This window comes from Malaya genurostris, chromosome 2 (genome assembly GCF_030247185.1).
Source record: "Malaya genurostris strain Urasoe2022 chromosome 2, Malgen_1.1, whole genome shotgun sequence".
NCBI lineage: Eukaryota > Metazoa > Arthropoda > Insecta > Diptera > Culicidae > Malaya > Malaya genurostris.
Genome location: NC_080571.1, coordinates 292,684,862 through 292,702,573, shown reverse-complemented (window position 1 = coordinate 292,702,573; position 17,712 = coordinate 292,684,862). Strand labels below are relative to the sequence as shown.

The 17,712-nt window shown below is 38.7% G+C and overlaps 1 protein-coding gene across 1 annotated transcript in view; it reads right to left on the bottom strand.

Annotated features, from left to right (window-relative positions):
- The window catches only part of LOC131429272 (uncharacterized), a 42,539-nt gene extending 30,096 nt beyond the window's left edge, over window positions 1-12,443 (bottom strand). The window contains exon 1 of the mRNA XM_058593324.1: window positions 12,193-12,443. The gene's annotated coding sequence lies outside the window, so the exon portion shown is untranslated. The remainder of the gene's footprint in view (window positions 1-12,192) is intronic.
- Window positions 12,444-17,712: the final 5,269 nt, after the last annotated feature.

Sequence of the window (17,712 nt, the reverse complement as noted above, 5' to 3'; positions counted from 1 at the left end):
CACTCGCGCTTTTGATGGTCAGAAACACAACGGTTATTGTCCCGTATAAAATTTTCGAAATGACGCTAACAAATAAGTAACCTTTGGGACTCCTGGCATCTGTTATTAGCACAACGCTCTTTCTATCACAATAAGGCCTACCACACTCACTTATTCCTCGGTCAAAAGATTCATCAATCGATTTTGCCCCTCGAAAAAAACTATAAATAGCACCTGCTTCAATATTTCGTAAAACTGGTATATTTTTCAGACATTTCCTCCTCTAAGATACAAGTAGTTGGCAGCTATATTCCAAGGAATCAAAAGCATCAACACTCGTAAAGGGATTCGGAAGGCGAAAGTTTAACGCAACAATAATCCGGATGGCGCAGCCCGAGCGAAGCAAAGAAAAAGTCGATTGTTTACCGTGAAAATTCTCCATTTAGAGCGATACACTTGACCCATCGGTTCTCCAACATTTCGATGCCCTTTAAAAAAAAGAATTGTCAAGGCCTTTCAAATAAAACGGAAGCCTATTTGAAGGCTTCCGTTTTAGCAATGACCCTTGCATTCGACGAAGATTTCCTTCCCAGGAAAAGCCTTTTCAGATTTGGAAATAGATAATAGTCGCTGGGGACCAGATCTGGAGAATACAGGGGATGGTGAACCAATCCGTTCCGCTAATCATTCAATTTCACCGCTGCTTTTATGCTGAATGCTGTAGCTCGTCTTTTTCCATAGCTTGATGAAAACTAGAACTCGTTTGACACGATCAGCTGCTATTCAAACACTAGTGGATAGATTGTCATGAAATTTGGTACTGGGTCATCGTGTTCTCAACAAAAGTATACACGGTTCGAAACTATTCACGTCTTTTCTGTGAGAGGTTCGGACATTTCATTTCATGTAGTATTTGTACGGCGTACAATGTAGGGATAATGGCACAGGAACAAATCTCTTCAGTGGGCAATCTAACTCCGCTACGGCTAACACCAACACACCAGAGAATTAAAATTGTCCGTACAGTTCGAACCGGTGTCCACAACAGATTACCTTGGGTAGGGTCTGATTGAGGATCGGATCGATAGACAAATTTTTGTGGTTCTCTCGGCGGTGCTCCAGAACGGATGGACGAAGTTCGATAGCGACTCAGAACGCTGAAACGAACTATACTCGATGGCGACAGGCTCAAAAGCAGCAGCAATCGGAATTCTCACTCAAGCAGCGGATACCAAACCTCAAATGGTGTTCTTTCGGTGGCAGAAAAGAAATTCCAGGTTTAACTCTTTAATTTTATTTCGCGAGGTTTACTGTACAATGGTTACAACAATAATGAATTTTAGTGCGTGAAACGATTTCTTATATACTATTTTTCAGTTCGGCGTGTGCATTCATTCAGCAAGGATTAAGCCCCACCCCCTTTCAATACAACAACACGAATTGCGTGTTAGCAGAGAATGCTTGTATGGGGAGACTTTCCTGTGCGGACATGAATGGACATGATCAATGCGTGTGAATTTTAGGGATCAGATACAAGCTATTGGATTAAATTTGAGTTCAGTGGGGAATATGGGAACGGGAATGTATGACAAAACAATCATTTTGGGAAAAGACAAGACATGAGTGATTTTTTCCCTGCATTATGCGTTCGGTATCGAACATTCACCCGCCGGGCTACGATGTGGATCTGTAGATGCGAGTGCTTGATCATTCTCTTCAATTGGCAGAGGTGCGAGTTTGGATACTGAACGACGGTATACCCCAGTCGATGTTTGTACGTCTACTACTCTAACTATAGAATCATTGCCAGGATACACATTTAAAATTTTGCCCAATTTCCATGACTGGGAAGGAAGGTTGTCTTCCTTTATTAAAACAATGAGCCCAGGCACCACGTTGGGGGAACCTTTTATCCATTTAGAACGAGCCTGTAGTGTATTGAGATACTCGTTTGACCAACGTTTCCAAAACTGTTCTTTAAGAGACTGCAAATAGTTCCATCGGGATAAATAATTAACAGGTATATCTTTAATGCTGGGTTCAGGGATAGCAACTAGTTCTCTGCCAATCAGAAAATGTCCCGGAGTCAAGGAATAAGGTTCATGTGTGTCCGATGATATTGCAATGAGTGGGCGCGAATTTAGGACCGCTTCAATTTGCGTGAGAACAGTATAGAATTCTTCAAACGTGAGACAAGCATTGGACAGAATCTTACGCAAATGAGTTTTCGTACCTTTCACACCAGCCTCCCACAATCCACCAAAATTAGGAGATCGTGGCGGAATGAATTTCCATACAATTTCTCTTGCGGAACAAAACTGGTCTATTTTTCCCTTGGCCTGATCGTCGCGAAACATCAAATAAAGTTCATGGAGATCTGATCTGGCACCAACGAAATTTGAGCCGTGATCGGAGTGTATTTCTTCTACTAATCCTCTACGACTAACAAATCGGTGCAAAGCAGCTATAAATGCCGCTGACGACAAGTCAGAAACCAATTCTAGGTGAATAGCTTTGGTAGCAAGGCATATGAATATACAGATGTAAGCCTTTACTCGAACGAATTTTCGGAGACCAGTCCTCACAAATATCGGTCCGGCAAAATCTACACCTGTCTTGGAAAATGGATCAGATGGAACAACAAAAAAATGGAAAATGGATCAGATGGAACTGGTAAATTACCCATCATGGGTTGAAGACATTGTGGACGAGATCGGAAACAGATTATACATTTTCTTAGCACCTTACGAATGGTTGATTTGGCATTAATTATCCAAAATCTCTTACGCAAAAGTGACATCAAGCCGGAGGGACCTAAATGAAGGTTTTCTAAATGCATGTCTCGGATTAATAAATCGCAAACTGGATTTTTACTTGGTAGTAATATTTGATGTCGGGCTTCATAAGGTAGACGAGAGTTTTTTAATCTTCCACCAACTCTTAATAAACCATCCACAAACACTGGATCAAGCGTGCCTAGATGACGACTAAGTTTTCCTGATGAAATCAAACGAATTTCATCCGACATTTCAAGCCGTTGAATCAAACCAACTATAGTAAGCATTGACTTTCGTAATTCTGGTACCGTCAATCCTTTGGAATGCATACGATTTGCATGGCTAGATCTACAATTAGCTGCAAATCGTAGGACATATGCAATAACTCTTTGCAATTTCCGAAACGAACTGTAGGCTACAAGAAAAGGAACATCTTGTAAAACAACTGCGGCAGACATAATTGTCACATTTTGTATGATTTCCGGAAGCTCTGCATCCAGAGGAATATCAGGATAGAAGGTTTCGTATCGATGGGATTTTAAAAAACACGCTCCGTTCCACCATAAATTATTTTTCGAAAGAGCCTGCGGGAGTTGCCCTCGGGACACAATATCGGCTGGATTATCCTCTGAACGTACGTAAGACCAATAGAAGCTTTCGGTGATGGTGTTTATCTCTGTCACACGATTGCGAACAAAAACTTCAAGCTGAGTGGGAGACTTCTTTAACCAAGCTAGAACAATACGACTGTCGGACCATAGACAGACGCGCCTGGTATCTAATTTTAACGATGATATACATTTCTGAACTAGCCTCGAAAGTAACAAGGCGGCACATAATTCCATTTTAGGAATTGTTAATGGTTTTAATGGAGCAATTCTTGACTTACTACAAAGCAAAGAAATTTTAACATCGGTATAAGAAACAGCTCTTAAATAAATGACAGCTCCGTAAGCGCGATTGGAGGCATCTGCAAAACCGTGCACTTCAAAATATTCTATGCATTCTAGTCCAACGAAACGTGGAATTTTAATTTGGTTTACATAACTCAATGATTCTCTGAATAAAAGCCAAGACTGCAATATATCGTTTTCTAATGGATCATCCCATCCTAATCCATCTTTCCATAAACGCTGCATAATTTCCTTCGCCAGAACTATTACCGGGGCCACCAACCCTAAAGGGTCGAACAGACGGGAGATCTCAGAAAGAACAATACGTTTGGTTGGTATAGACGAAGTTGGTTTCAAATCACAATGGAAACGAAAAATATCGTTTTCAGGGTCCCACAGTAGCCCTAGAGTTTTGATAACCTTGTTTATATCAGAAGATTCGAATTCAAGAAACTTTTCGCGATCTTCTTCAGGAACAGTATCAAGAATAGTGGAATCACTCGCACACCATTTATGCACCGGGAAGCCACCGGAATCAAACAAGTTTGTTAAATCACAACGAAGTTTAATGGCCTTTTCAATGGTATCTGCTCCAGATACCACGTCATCTACGTAGCAATCTTCTTCAATTGCCTTAGATGCTAATGGTAAACGGTGATATTCATCTCTAGCTAATTGTAATAATGTTCGGGTGGCCAAAAATGGGGCGCTAGATGTTCCATAGGTAACGGTTGTCAATTCAAGGATTCGTAAGGAGTCATCGGGACTATCCCTCCAGAAAATTCGCTGTAAGCTGGAATGATTTTCATTAACACGGATTCTTCTGTACATTTTAGAAATATCAGCTGTTATTGCGAAACGATGTTTTCTAAATCTGAGAATTATGGAGAAAAGATCATCTTGAACTGTGGGTCCAATCATCATAACGTCATTTAGTGATGGACCAGTTGCTCGAGCCGAAGCATCAAAAACAACTCTCAAACGTGTGGTGGAACTGCTTGGTTTCAGAATTGCGTGGTGTGGCAAATAATGAATAAGTTTTCCAGGGAGATCGTCGGATTCGAGAACTTGTTTGCAATGGGATAACAATTTGTACTCATTAATGAAATCAGTATAAGCCTTTTTCAAATCGGGATTTTTCTTGAAACGATGCTCAAGAATGTGGAAACGTTTAAGAGCTAATGAGCGATTATTTTGTAATTCGCTAACGGCTTCTTTAAGTGGCAAATGAACAGTATAGGTGCCATCGTGGTTACGAATTGTGGTTGAACGGAAAATTTGCTCACATTCTTGCTCTTCTTTGGACACAGCATCAACAAGTTCGACCGATTCAACATTCCAAAATTTTTCGATGCTTTCCGAAAGTTGTTTGAGATTAGCTGTATAACAATGCTGATTTTCATGCAGATCTTCAGCACCGCCAGCAACAACCCATCCCAAACGGGTTTCCTTAAGGATTGGTAAATTTTTACCGAGTGTAATCTGCCCGGGGAGCATTAAATGGAAAAACAACTTAATTCCAATTAATAGGCTAACTTCTCCTGGGGAATGGAAAGCAGGATCGGCAAGAGATAAACCGGAGGGAATATTCCAAGACCGATAGTCTAATTTTTGTCCTGGAAGGGGACCAGTCACCACATCGGTGACCAAACATTCTATTTGAGCATGATAATCAGTACAACGGGAATGGAACGTAAGTGTTGCCTTTTTATCCAACACCGATCTTTTACCGGTGGCACCAAATACTTCAACATGAGTTGGTATCTGTTCTATTTCCAAGTACTCAACAAGGGAACGGGAAACTAAATTTGGTTGGGAACCACAATCGAGGAAAGCACGGCAGGGATGGGGATTTCCATGGCTGTCCAAGACGTCAACCATGGCCGTTAGTAGAATAGTGCTATCCGATCGACGAACCTTGTGAATTGAATTGGAAAAAGACGATTCATCTACGGGTTGGGGAGATGATTGAGAACTAATGACCACTTGACAATCTCCTGATTTTGGTTTTGGATTATCAGATTTCAAGTTATCAGTAACAGATTTTGGATCGTTTACGGCGGGATTTACATTGGGCTTTGTTATCTTGGGCTCATGTAACAATGTGTTGTGTCTATTTTGACACTCCTGGCAAGTTCTGTTGGACGTACATTTCGAGGAAATATGGCCTTTCCTCAAACAATTAAAACATAGATTCAGTTCTCTTACCTTAACTCTACGTTGGGGTACCGTCAAAGCAAGAAACTTATCGCACTTATAATTGGGATGGCTCGCACTACAAATCTCACAAGTAGCACTACTATTAGAAACGGGTGCAATCGTAGCAAAAGATTTCGCTGGGGGCAGTTTTGAAGTAATTTTTTGACTAATATCCTTGGTTGATGTTGACTTAGGATGACTGGATTCGCAACGTTCAAGCAAAGAACATCGCTCCTTCAAAAATTGAATGGTGTCTTCATACTTGGGAATCTGCTTATGAGGAATGGTTGCTTCCCACTGTTTCCTTGTCTCAGTGTCGAAAGCATCAGATAGAACGACGACGACAAAACGTTCAGAAACGCCTTGTAGATCCTGTTTCAGCAGCCTCAAACCTTCGACGTGACGAGTTGTTTCGTTCAAAAGCTCCCTCATTTGCTTGGAGCATTCCTTATGCATGCGTTTAAGGCTCAGCAATCCATGGAATGGCCCAATCCCAAGCGTGGGCGAAATTTCCTTCTCTAAGCGTTTTTGGATCGATGAGTTTGGCAGCGGAACCGCCAGAAATTGCCCTCTCGAGGTGATGCAATTTGACGGCATCAGAGTCTCTGGATTTTGATATGATGTCCGAGAACACCTGCTGAAATCTCGGCCAATTTTCCGGTTTCCCATCGAACGAAGGAATGGGAATCGGAAGCGGTTGCTGTTGGACTACAATCTGCGGTTGATACACACTTGAAGGTAGAACTGCTGATCCTGTTGGCAAGATTGGTTGCGGGCTCGACGATTGAATGAGTGCTTCCACCATAGTTGCAGTTTCAGTATGCAGTGATTCAAATTGGAGATACGTGGCATCATTATCATCTAACTTTTCAGGCGGTGATAGTCCAATAATTTGATGGTGTAAATTTAGATACTCCTGATAATGGGCTTCTAAATTTCTTAAATACACTTTTAACTGAGCTAGTGTGAACTGCACAGCGCCAGCACCCGACACTTCTTCGACGGTTTTACGGATTCTGGTCACTTTTGCCTTGGTTTGACCACGAAGATGCACGAGTGTTTTTAACTCGACCATTTTATCACTTTTTTGCGGTGTGTACATTAACGACATCAGTTCAATTCAAACAATCACTTATTTAGTTCAATCAAGCACAAACACTATTATCTTAAATGTTCAATCACTTGGGTGTTCACCATTAACTGTCTTGACGAAACTTGTTCGGACGTGTTTCCACTTGTTCACTAGTCTCTCGCGCGGACTATACTTTCGAACGCGAACGACTCAAATCTGGTCAAAATGTTCACGGATTTCACTTCTCCACCAGAGCAGGATAAAACTACTCCAGCTGCAATCGCAAGCTACCGATGCTGCTATCCGGTTCGAAGGACCAAAACAATGTACGGCGTACAATGTAGGGATAATGGCACAGGAACAAATCTCTTCAGTGGGCAATCTAACTCCGCTACGGCTAACACCAACACACCAGAGAATTAAAATTGTCCGTACAGTTCGAACCGGTGTCCACAACAGATTACCTTGGGTAGGGTCTGATTGAGGATCGGATCGATAGACAAATTTTTGTGGTTCTCTCGGCGGTGCTCCAGAACGGATGGACGAAGTTCGATAGCGACTCAGAACGCTGAAACGAACTATACTCGATGGCGACAGGCTCAAAAGCAGCAGCAATCGGAATTCTCACTCAAGCAGCGGATACCAAACCTCAAATGGTGTTCTTTCGGTGGCAGAAAAGAAATTCCAGGTTTAACTCTTTAATTTTATTTCGCGATGTTTACTGTACAATGGTTACAACAATAATGAATTTTAGTGCGTGAAACGATTTCTTATATACTATTTTTCAGTTCGGCGTGTGCATTCATTCGGCAAGGATTAAGCCCCGACCCCTTTCAATACAACAACACGAATTGCGTGTTAGCAGAGAATGCTTGTATGGGGAGACTTTCCTGTGCGGACATGAATGGACATGATCAATGCGTGTGAATTTTAGGGATCAGATACAAGCTATTGGATTAAATTTGAGTTCAGTGGGGAATATGGGAACGGGAATGTATGACAAAACAATCATTTTGGGAAAAGACAAGACATGAGTGATTTTTTCCCTGCATTATGCGTTCGGTATCGAACAGTATTTGCTCACAAATTTATATTTTTACTAGAAGCTATATCCAAAATTATAATGTATATTATCATGCAAGTAAAAATTCAAACAAATATTTTTCGGAAGCGAAATCGATGTCTACATTTGACGCAATATATTCGCTAACGTTTTTTTAATGATTTTAATGACTCCAAGGATGGCTTTTATCGTATCAAAGAACGCTCACCAGCAACTCTTCACACGATTGAATCAGTGCCATCAAAGAGAGACGGATATCATCGCAACAACAAAAACCTGGCATGGCTCATTTAACATAGAATCGACACCAGTGCGAGAGCGAATTTCTATCGATGACATTTCTGAGAATCAAAGGTTAGCACGCTGCTGTGGGGATCCTCTCTGAAGCAACAAACGGTTTCGTTTCGCGATCCGATTCTATACAGGCAGTTGATAATTGCGATAGAATCATTTTACTATTGTCGCTTATTCTAACTATGTGCATATAACCTTTGTATAAGTTGTGTCTATGAAAATGTATGTGAATGCTCCACACAAAGGTTTTGAAATATTGCAGCCTAGTATGGGAAATTCCACACAGCAAGGATCATTATCAGACTGTAAATTTTTTTAAGGGCCGTGAAATACTCAGAGTATGAAGTGGAGCGAAGAAATGTAGAAAAATTCTCTCGTGGTTCATGCATTGAGAGACTCGAGTTCTTCTATCAATTCTTTTTGGGTACCATTATTACTTCTTTTCAATCAGTGTTGAGTCAAATTGGTCTCTTCATTCGAGCAAAATAAACAGTTTGTCATACTCAAGATGCTGATTTTGCCATCTTTTCTGCTGATTATTTTTGGAATCGTAACTCTACCGTAACCCACATGGGCTCCACCATTCACATTATTGAAATTTTTATGTTATAAGTCAGTTTAGGTCACACGTTAACTGGCTTCTGATTCACGGAAATCTCCCAGGCGGTCAACCAGGCAAAGCTGCTGCAAAGAAATTTGAATGTTTGTGTTTTTTGCTCTGTGCCTTCCCAAGTAACAATTTTTGTTACGCTAGCTTATTTATGACTAGTTTGCACCCAGAAATTTGAGTGATTGCAACTAACATCTAACCACTTGCGTGACTCAAAACAGCGCAGTTTCTACTAGTTGCTAAGTTGGCTAAGAATAAGTTGTCGTTACGTTGTAATGCCATACTGAAATAACTTATCTTTCCATAACTTGAAAATAACTTGTTTTCAAGTAAACTAGTTGAAACTTAGTCACCATCGACATTATAAACATTGAATAATTCCAGAATGCTTTTCTACCAACAATAAAAAGACATTAAAGTACTTGAAATCACAAATTTGATAGAAGGTACAGATTTCGCAACGATTTTAAAACTGTCGAGCGAAATTCAATTTTAATGAACTGTTTTTTAAGCGCCTTCAATCGAAAATAAACAACGAAATAGCCTTGTTCAGAATGCTCAATATTAATTCAAGTAGAGTGATTTCTGATTTTTTTTAAATTTATGTATCATGAGAATTATAATATTATCACAATCGATGTTCAATTATACTTCATAGAACAGAAATGACTATTCCGGCTTTCTTTATTTTGGCCAAAATTAGTTTTGAAAAAAGTTAAATTCTGGTTTTATTTATGTTTCATATACTTCTTGCGACTCCATCCATAGTGTGTTCGCCATATTGAAGCTACAAAAGTTTCTTAAGTTGCATTTTCGTTATCATTACGTTAAGAAAACCAACTGATCGCTATCTGAATCAATGCAAAAATTGTATATTATAATCTTGTAATATCTATGTTATTGCCATATCAATTCACAGTAACGAATTTCACATACGTTTACGTATTTATAAAGGTTTCGCAACGAAAAATAAACCTTGTTTTAACTAAGGAGTGTATCGAAAATAAGCTATCCACATACATTTTTGTTGTACGCATGTATTTGTGATGATTTTGTATGCTCAAATCACAGCATGCTGTGCGTTTGACTGTCAGCTTTCGTGTGTTTACTTGTTTGTGCAGTTGAAATTCTGCGTTTTCAAAATGTCGCGTATTGAAAAGGAAGTGAAAATTAAGGTTCTGGACACATGGCTAAGTGAGAAGGGTATTACTATGCGAAAATTGGCGAAGCGGTTTGGAATTCATCATGCCAGTGTTAAAACCATTCTTAATAAGTTTGGGGAACACTATTCTTTGGATGAGCTACCAGAAGGAGGCAGAAAACCTGGTTTTTTCAACCCGAAACTGGACCAGACAGTAGTATCTCTAATCATGAAGAACAAATCAATGTCTATACGTGATTTGACCAAAAAAGCAGGAACGAGTGTCGGAATGATCCAGCGTATCAAGAAGCGAAATCACCTGAAGACCTACAAGATGCACAAAATCTCGAAACAAAGTGTAGAACAGAAGAAGTGAGCAGCAACAAGGGCTCGGAAATTGTATTCGTGTCTTTTGCAGTGTCAGGATGCATGCGTTTTGATGGACGATGAGACTTATGTAAAGGAGGACACAAACACAATCCACCAAATTGCCCTCAGCTTGGACCCAGCGAACGTTACTGGGCAATCGTGAAAAGGGTCTTCACAAGGCAGCTTGGTAAGGCAGTTGGGAACATGCAGTAGTTCAAAAAAAATTTGGGCTCAAGCGTTCAAAAAATGCGATGCAACACTTGTCCGGAACTTGATGAAGTTTGATCAAAAGTTCGAAAATTCATAAAGGAATAACTTAAATTTCATCCGGTTTTCATTATGCTCAAGTTTAAACTCGTACAATAAAGATATTAAAGATATGTTAGAATAAAGTAGCAATAACTTACACATGATAGTTAGTTCAATGTTTATGTTATAAACAAACATTGCTGTCACCTTGTTTTAACCAGTGTAACGTAAAAAACATGTTCGCGCTCTTGTTACAACATAGTTGGGCTAAGTGGTATCAGAGCATGTTACGGGTTGCTACGATTGAAGTAAAATAAACTTATTTTAAACTAGTAGCTAGAAGCATAGTTGTGATTAAAGATTTGTTTGAATTTAGTAACGATAGCTTATAAATTATAATTAATTCAATATGACGAAAAGATGTGGTGATTGGAAACCTAAATAATTATTTCGTAACTAGTCATGTTGGGAAGAAATATTGCTGTCACCTTGTTTTAACCAGTGTAACGTAAAAAAACATGTTCGTGCTCTTGCTGCAACATAGTTTGGACTTAGTCGTATTATAACTAGTTGCGGATTGCTACTTGGGATTAACGTAACAACATTTTTTCTCGGCCTACTGTTGTGAAAACATCGTAGGGAAATTAAACAACAAAACTGTTTACGTCAAAAGGTCAATCTCGTGATATAATTGTATCCTCGATTTTCGATCTATCGTAATATTATTTACCTGACCAGTACTGTACACTTTACTTCACGTCTGCTTAGTTGTTTATGTTGAACTACTCAGTGGTGTTTGAGCTTAACATGAATTGTCCTCGCACTGATAAGTTGAGGACGAAATGTGAAAACAAAAACAAAAAATCTCAGTTACCAGTTTCCAAACTCAGTGACACCTAGTGAGTACTCTCTAATCAGATATTGGAGAACAGTTGTGTAGAGATTAATATAACCACTTCTGGCACCGTAACAAGAACCAGAATTGAATAATTACATCGCTATCAATAAGCTAGATGAGACATACCGCGTAATAAATAACGACATCTGTCGGAATTATCATAATCTCTAAAGCAAACCAGTGTCGGTACGATCAAAACAAAACTCGTAAGATGAATGATCAGTGATTTGAGTGTAGATCTTAACCAGCATTTGTTTTGCGGTAGTGCAGCATTTAACCGGGACAATTCCACTTCGAATGAAATAAACAGATGAACTTTTGTGACGAAGTTGGTCATAAAGAAAATCTTATCTTCTTATAATTAAAAAAAATCGCGCATTTTTTGAGAACAGACAATTTAATCCACATTGCTATGTATCGTATCTCCAAGGATGTCACTAATGTCCTGTTTTAATTTAATTCCAATGTTTATTATTACTCCGTTCAGAATTGTCATAAATCTCAATATGAATCGGTTGATTCCAGTCTAACCGACTCCAATCGATTCCAGTTGGTGCTTCCAATGAGAGAACAGTATGAGATGCTATCTACACAGTTTATATGATGCAACGGCAGGAAATATGTTAAAAAAAAAAGAAATGAACTCACAACCTCTCAAGCGGGAATCCCAAAACGATAACCATACGACACTTTGTTACTCGCGGAGCACAAACCGTTCCGTCACGAAATAAACTGGTGCTCCGAGAGGCACTCATGTACTAAATTAGTAGCATCATCCTAACTTCACTTCATGTTTCCCGAAACTGGTCGTTGGTCGGTTCTCTACAGAAGAGAATTCTTCGCCGATTTCGACCGCCTCCCACCGCTCACTGTAAGAGCGAGCATGTGTTGGTCACCGGACCGGCTTCCGCATGCACCAACGATGTGACTCGAGAGAAGTCCGAATCCACTTATCACAATCCAATACTGGTAAAGTTCAATGTGTCCACTATTGTCGAGGCTTCGTGACAGTAATTTCGACGACAGTCGCATACCGGGAATATCATTAATGAAAACAGGTATAACTGGTTGGACTACTACTGGTTCACGTGTGACCGTGACACGTTATTAGGAGTGCTCGAAAAGCAAATATTGACAGATAGGAACACTACTTGCAATCATTGCTTCTACTTAAAAACCTTGTTTTGATGAAATCTGCGATGTGGGTGACTCATCAAGGAAGGGTATGCATAGAAGTTATTCATTACGCAGCAACTGTTATTCTGAAATTAAGAATTGCACATATGTTATTTGTTGGTAAATTTGTCGGGAGGAAGAGCCGAAAACGCTATTTACAAAAATTCATAGTACTATAGTACTATTTGTGGGCAACAAATAATAAGACTTTATTCATCATTACAAAATTCATTATTTATTCTTGTAAATTTATTCACCCCCCCAAATAATTCCCTTCAGTGCTTCAATGCACTTGTGCCAACGAAACCAGGTAAAAAAGGTTTAATTTTTGGCGAAAAAATCACGAATAATAAAAAAAAAGTGCTTAATCCACCTAGCAGTGAAATGATACCTTTTTTTATCAATCCTCATGTGTTTTTTGCATGAATATTCTTCGGTGTTCCAGTTTTCATGACATTATTTTAATGAGCGCCGTTTTAAGCGACAATTTGAGATTTTAATTACTCATTATTCTGTAATGTTGAAACAGCAAATCGGATCGAATGTGAATCTAAAAGTGTGACAATCGATTGAATATTCCATGAGATGTCGAAATAAGTTCCACTTTAGAGTTTACGGTTATTTACGATACTTCCAGATACGGTAAGGAGTGTATCGATAAGTAGTTTGCAACATTCAAACAGTTATTACTCTGAAATGGCTTAATTTTTTGCAGCGTGTTTTGCGATAACATGTTTGTTTACATGTCAATAACAGCAGCGCAATCGATTGGTTTCGGTACGGTTTATCGTTTCAATGATGAGTCGAATTGATCCGGAAACGCGAAAGAAAATTCTGCACACTTGGTGCTCTGAAAGTGGTGTCACGTACAACGAAATTGCAAAACGGGTGAAAGTGCACCACACCCGTGTCAAAAATATTATCGAGAAGTTCGGTAAGACACTTTCCATGAAGGATTTGCCCCGATCCGGTAGGAAAACGGGTCCCAGCCAGCCCGGCCGGGACTTAAAAGTGGTTGAGTACATCAGGAACAACCCATCGGCGTCGACGAGGAATTTGGCCAAGCAGTTCAACACCAGCATCGGGATGATTCAACGGATCAAAGTTCGGAACTTCCTGAAAACGTACAAGAAACAGAAGGTGCCGAAAAAGTCCCTGGTACAGCAAGTTCAGGCCAAAACAAGAGCGCGAAAAGTGTATAACCGGATTCTACAGAATAAAGACGGATGCATCCTGATCGACTACGAAACCTACGCCAAGGAAGACTCTCGAGCTCTGTCCGGACCGCAATATTATACGAAATCGGTGTACCAGGACCTGCACGACGCTGACACCACGGTGGCGATGGAAAAGTTTGGGCAGAAGGTGTTGGTCTGGCAAGCAATTTGTACCTGTGGTTTGCGGTCGTCGATTTTCTTCACGAAGGACACAATCAACGCCAAGATATACGAGAAAGAATGTTTGAAGAAAAGAATGCTGCCACTGTACAGAAAGCATAAAGCTCCTCCACTCTTCTGGCCGGATTTGGCTTCAGCCCACTACGCCAACTCTGTTCTACAGTGGTTTCTTTCTTAACGTAATAAACCTATTAGGCTCACTTGGCTTGGTAACTATTGTCACTAAATTTCTGTTTGAGCTGTTAGTAGAATATTCTCACTAATAGTACTGTTGTTGTACCGTTGAATTCCACTATATTACGTCATTACACTCTCACAAAGTCACTATTTTCACAGTCACTATTTTTCCGAAAGTGTATCAAACGTTATAATACAGATACGTATTTCGGAATGCTATTTGCATCCTTCTTCAGTGTATCGGTTTTATAAGTTTATTGAAAGAATGCTACAGTGAAGTTCCTTTTATTCAAACTTTTTTTCTACTAGGTTCTACAGAAGATCCTACAGAGAATTTGAAAAAGTCGGGGGTATACAAAATCTCGTGTCCTCTTTGCGATAAAATATACATCGGACAAACAAAGAGAACACTAGACATTCGTTTCAAGGAACATATCTCAGAAATAGCGAAAGCATCCAAAGAATTGGAAAAAGGTCTACCACATCACTTCAAGTCAAAAGTAGCAGAACATGCATTTGTCGAAGATCATGAACTCACTACTAATGACATAAAAATCTTAAGACAAATTTCCAATCCATGGAAATTAGATTCAGCAGAAAGTTTATAAATATTCAAAAACAACTCCATCTCTTTATTAAACCGAGACCAGGGGAATAGATCTTCTTGGCTTTTCCAGTTACTACCCATATCCAAGATAAAAACAGACATAGAAAACACTTAACTCTTCCAGTTTTCTATTACCTGTTTTTACCTTTTCAATTTTTTTTGTCCCTTTTGTTTTTTTTTGTATAAAAGGAACTTCACTGCAGCATTCTTTCAATAAACTTATGAAACCGATACACTGAAGAAGGATGCAAATAGCATTCCGAAATACGTATCTGTATTATAACGTTTGATACACTTTCGGCAAAATAGTGACTGTGAAAATAGTGACTTTGTGAGAGTCTAATGATGTGATATAGTGGAATTCAACGGTACAACAACAGTACTATTAGTGAGAATATTCTACTAACAGTTCAAACAGAAATTTAGTGAAAATCGTTCTTATATCTATGAAACAAATTAACCAAACTGATTGAATAAAAAAAAAAATAATTTTCGTTAGATGGTGCTCCTAATTTACAGCCGAAATTATTTTTCGGTTTACGTTATCTCTCGGAATATTATTTTAAAAACGTGCTTAATCCACCTGTCAGTGAGATGATACTTTTTTTTTATCAATCCGCATGTGTTTTTTTCATGAATATTCTTCGGTTTTCATGACATTATTTTAATGATCGTCGTTTTAAGCTGCAATTTGACATTTTAATCACTCATTACTCTATCTAAAAAGGTTACAATCGATTAAACTTTTCATGATATGTCGAAGTGAGTTCCACTTTAGAATTTACGGTAATTTAAGGTACTTCCAGAGCCGGTATTCAGCAACTAGCATAAACCAAACTGATTTGTATGGCCATATGACGAATAAATTGCAATAGTTATGAGTCCAACTTTCAAGCTTTTCGGGATTATCATCTTCTATATCGGTTTGAATTTTAAAAATTCATCCTCCTGTAATTCCAGAATCGGAAGTCAGCATTGAATAAAATTAATTAATTTTGTGTGGGACTATAAGTTTATTTTAATTTGAATTTTTTTTCTGAAATTCGATTTGGATTTATTTGAGAAACGGTTGAGCTTTGAGAAACGATTCGATACTGGAGCCGGAATTCGAAAATCGGTGTAGCCGAAGTCAGACAAATTCACCTGATTAGTTTACATTTGTTTCAATATGTTCAAAAATCAGTATAGACATCTTTGAGAAATCGTAGTACGAGTTAAATTGTTGGGTGCCTTCCGAATCGAAAACTGAATACCACTAAAACTGAAATAAGTTTATTTGGTTGTCGACTATTCAAATCAGCAAATCTTAGATGATTCTTAGATATCATTTGAATCTTAGATCGGTTCAGCCATCTACGAGGAAAATAAGTTACACAATTTTAATTTCGTTTCACATATCATCCTGTAGTTCCGGAACCAGAAGTCGGATCCAAACATAATTCAGGAACCTTGTTTAGGAGCATACGAATTTTCACATGAATCTGAGTTTGTAGAAAACGTTAGAGTCATCTTCGAAAATAAGGTAAAAAATTGAGTGAAATTATTTGTCACATACGCATTTGCTGATCTCGACGAACTGATTCAAATGGTATATGGGTGTTTTGTTGTTCCAGCATTTATTGCTGTAAGCAGTTTAAATCAATATAATTATGAAATTGTTCAAAATTCGGAAGTACTGCCATCTTTCCAATATGTCATATTCGAACGATTATGTTGCCAAAAACGAACCGTGTTAAAATTGGTCCGAGGCAAAATGTCATGAAAAATAATGCTGTTCACAGTCTTTTTGGTACTTAGAAACTATTGTATGTAACAGTATAAAAAATCGTGTTTTACGTTGCTCCCAAGCCTTTCTTTGCCATACATCGCTCAGAACTTCTACTGCTGGAATATGGTGGAAAAGTCGCTTACACAAAAAATTCGATATCTCCGTTAAAAATGGACGGATTTTAACAATCTATGGCTTGTTGGATAGCTATTACCGTGCGTCTAAGTCTGAAAACATATTCTGTTTTCAAGGTCAATTGTGACAGATACTGTCAAAAAACTGAAAATTTTGACATAAAACTTCGTATAACTCAAAAAGTAAACATCCGATCTCAAAACCATTCAATAGCGTTCTGGGTGACGGGGAGACCTTTCATTTGCGACTAGTTTGATCAAAATCGGTCCAGCCATCTCTGAGATCTCGACCTCTTAGTTGACAACACACATACACACACACACACACACACACACACACACACACACACACACACACACACACACACACACACACACACACACAGAGACATTTGCTCAGTTCGTCGAGCTGAATCGATTGGTATATGACATTCGGCCCTCCGGGCCTCGAAAAAATTTTCGAAAGTTTGACCGAATTCTATACCTATTTTTTTTATATATATATATAAAAAAAAGGTAAAACAACATTAACATCGAATATGCAAGAATACATTCTGATATATTCATACAAAATGTAAAACTTATAATGTCAATTTTCGGTTCATTATCTTTATGTTGTCAATTCTCTGTCAGCCGGTGGGTAAACCAACACAATTATAAAATGAATATGCCTCAGGATCAAGTAAAAATTTTCAATAGTTCATGCTTTTCAGTGTCTGCTTTTTGTCTTACTATTAATCTATTAAACAATCCATCACATCACTTGAGGCAGAGGGTTCAAAGTGATATCCGGGTAGAAAATTGGAGTTATGAGCTTTGAAAGAAATACATTCCTCAAATAAAGCATTTTCGGACCATGATTAATTTTCTTGGGAGAAGACTTCTTGCTCATGGTTTCATGAGAAATTA